This window comes from Odocoileus virginianus, chromosome 16 (assembly GCF_023699985.2).
Source record: "Odocoileus virginianus isolate 20LAN1187 ecotype Illinois chromosome 16, Ovbor_1.2, whole genome shotgun sequence".
Classification (NCBI taxonomy): Eukaryota; Metazoa; Chordata; class Mammalia; order Artiodactyla; family Cervidae; genus Odocoileus; species Odocoileus virginianus.
The window spans coordinates 14,572,967-14,576,598 of NC_069689.1; the positions used below are offsets into that span (position 1 = coordinate 14,572,967).

Here is a 3,632-nt window from a genome sequence, read left to right on the forward strand (position 1 = left end):
CTGCACCTAAAGATCCTGCATGCCACAAGGAAGATGCAAGATCCTGTGTGTGCAACTAAGACCCAGTGCAGCCAAATAAACAAATAATTTTAAAAATTCAGTTGAAAATTAAGGTTCATTAATAACCTATAATGGAATATAATCTGCAAAAAAAAAAAAAAAAGATTCACCATGGTGTACACCTGAAATTAACACATTACCATAAATAAACTATATCCTGATTTAAAAAAAAGAAAATTAAGGCTCACTTACTTCAAGAATGAAAGTGTATGTTATCCCTTATACCCCATGTATGATTAACAGTTATTTTTTAATTCTGTGGTTTCACATCTTAAGAGGGAAAGAAAGTGTTCAACGTTCTAAGAGTATTATAGAAAATCTCCATCTCTTAAGATACCCAAAAGCAGAAAATATGATATGCCTCCTTTCTTTCTTCTATAGCAGAGTTCTCAACCACAACAGTACAGACATTTGATTCTGATCATTCTAATGTGCAGGGGGCTGTGTTGAGCACTGTAGGACATATAGCAGCAATGCTGGCTTCTACCTATTATTTGCTAGTAGCAGTTTCCTGGTGGTGACCACCAAATGTCTCCAGATATTTCCAAACATCATCCCTAGGGGAGGGCAACAAGTCACCTCTGGTTGAGAACCCCAGTTCTATAGATATGATCTTTTGTGCAGACACAGGTTCCTTGCTCAGATGAGAGTCAGTGTCTCACAGCCTCAGTTTCTTTACCTGTGAAATAGGAATGATTTTGATTTTGTTAAATCTAGAGATTCATTATGGAATCAATATACTTTAATAATAATGACTCTTCCCATGAAGGTGCTTAGACCGTTTACGTTTAGACCATCAGTATAATTATTGATATGGCTGAATTTCAGCCTACAAAATTGCTACTAATTTGTTTTTATTTGTCCTTTGTTCTCATTTTCTTTTTTCTGCTTTTTTTTTTTTTTTAGTTCATTGAATTTATTTAACAATTTCATTTGGTCTCCAGAAGAGGGTCGGATACTTGTGAACACACGATATAAAAGCCACAAAACGGTTAACTGATCGTGAAAGGGTTAAGGTGGAGGTCTGCCCTGCTTCAGGTCTTCCTCTGCACAGAGAGGAAACGGATCTGTAAGAAAGTGCTGAGCGGGCCTGCACACTCCAAATGCTTCCAGTGAAAAGAAGAAATAACTGGGCTGGGTCTGTACCAGACCCTCAGCGCTGGGCCAGGAACTGCAGGGACTCATATGCACAAGATGGGGTCCGCACTTTTCAGGAATCATACAAGATGGTTCGTGACCACGTCTATGAAGGTGCCTCGCCCAGCCGGGCACACATAAGTCTTCACCACGTGGGATGATGAGAATGAGGATGAATCAGACCTAAGGGACATGGCAGAGATGGTGTGTGCCCTTCAAGAGGACGACAAGCCCGTATCACTGGGCACACTGCCAGGAGGTGGGACAGTCTAACGGCAGCATGGACGTCAAAGTCCAATAAGGTTTGCATTGAAAGCCCTCATCTGCCCCTTATTATTGCCTGTGCGGTTTGGAGCAAGTTACTAATCCTTTCTTTGACCAATCTCTATCAAACACATCATGATTCCTACTTACAGATCTACTGTGTCTAAAGTGTCTAGCTTAGCGCGTAGAACGTGGATAGCACAAAATGTTTTCTGTTGTTGCTCAGTCGTTAAGTCCTGTCCTACTCTTTGCGACCTCATGGACTGTTGCCTGCCAGGCTCCTCTGCCCAAGGGGTTTCCCAGGGAAGAATACTGGAGTGGGTTGAGATTTCCTTCTCCAAGGATTCGTCTCAACCCAGGGATCGAGCCCACATCTCCTGCCTTAGCAGGTGGAGTCTTTACTGCTGAGCCGCCAGGGAAGCCCTGTTTTCTATTAGCATTTACTAATATAATTGCTATCATTTCAAACCATTGGTTTGAAATGTAACAGTAGTTACATAAGTGTTGGAATGACACATTTTCAGTGAGTCATAGTGATTTAGAACTGGTTAATGTAAACAGTGAAATTTAATGGAGATTTGAAGAAAGATAAAGAGAGAGAGCAAGGAGAGACAGGCCAGCTACTTCATCCATCCTGAAGGAGAGATGAAATCCCCCAGAAACGTGGGAATAGTTGGAAGTGGGCAATCGTCCAACACAGGACAGCAGGATCTGGGTGGACCAGAAATCAGGGGCTGGTTTTCAGACTCTATTGAGACATTTGGAGTTTTTCAACAGCAGGGATTCAGAACAGTCAATACCAAACTTAACGATAGTGCTGATTTTAAACCCAAGGTTTGTGGAAAACCCAGAATGAAGGGAATCAGGTGAAACACGCCCTCGCCCCGGGCTTCTCCTGTCTATCTCCTGTGGTCTGTCTGTCCCCTTCAGTGACTTTATGGGGTCCCCTGCAAGCCTAGTTTTGAATTTCCCTGCATTAGTCTCAGTTTAGCCTCTCGGAACCTGTGGTTATCAGTACATTACCAAGGAAACTCCTCATTTGAAGTGGGAACCACCTCTATAGGCTATAAATACAAAGTAATTAGCCTCTCAAGTGCCTTATTATAAAACATATCAAGGACACCTACATGGCCTCCCAGATTAGACGATGGAATTTCTGTCGAGAGAAGGCCCTTTTTTAAAGGTTGACTTTTTAATAGAATGCAGGGGGTAAGAAAGAACAAACCCATAGATAATAAAAAACCTATCTCAATCAGCAAATTTGGGCCAGGTTTTTATTATTTTTCATTCTCCAAATCCTTGATTCATTGAACAGCCATTTCTAGGGTCAAGTCTGCTTGTAGTTACCCAAATAAAAGCACAGAGGTCTTTTGGTGCTCAATAAGTAGTGGAAATAATTTGTTAAAGGAGGGTAGATAATACAACCTTTGGGGAAAGTAATCTGCTGATGTTTCTTAATTTTAAAATATTTCTTAATTGACAAATTTAAAATACACATACTCTTTGACCCAGAAATTCCACCTTTGGAAATGTATTCTACAGCAATGAGAGTGAACCTACCAGAATATATGTGCATAAACACGTGGTTACTGAAGAATTATTTGTTGTAGCAAAAAACAAAACACTGTAAACTATAGACTAACCATCAACAGTGAAATGGACAGATGTGCTCGGGCACGTCCATCATGTGGAATACCATGCAGTTATTTTTTAATGTAGGGGAGAGTGCAAATGCAGTCACCCCATTACCACAAAGTATGCAGTCTAGCTTCCCATGTTTGGGGAAATTGCAGGGGTTGGCCTATCTGGACTGCAATTGATAGACCTCCCCTGGGAGAACCACCTTTGAGTTTGTGGTGACTCCTCTGCTGGATAAGTATCACACAACTACTTTTATTTATTTATTTATTTTTAAATTTTTTATTGACATACAGTTGATTTACAATGCTGTGTTACTTTCTGCTATATAGCAGAGTGATTCAGTTATACGTATATACATTCTTTTTTAATATTTGCTTTAATTACACATTGTATTCTGTATTCTGGTATTCTTAAAGAGATGGGAATACCAGACCACCTGAACCTGCCTCCTGAGAAATCTGTCTGCAGGTCAAGAAACAACAGTTAGAACTGGACATTCAACAGCAGACTGGTTCCAAATTGGGAAGGGA

At 40.5% G+C, this 3,632-nt stretch overlaps 1 non-coding gene across 1 annotated transcript; it reads right to left on the minus strand.

Annotated features, from left to right (window-relative positions):
* Nucleotides 1-3,179: 3,179 nt before the first annotated feature.
* LOC139038872 (U1 spliceosomal RNA) lies at nucleotides 3,180-3,341 on the minus strand. Its single transcript, XR_011492009.1, has one exon. It is a non-coding gene; the product is annotated as a U1 spliceosomal RNA (small nuclear RNA).
* Nucleotides 3,342-3,632: the final 291 nt, after the last annotated feature.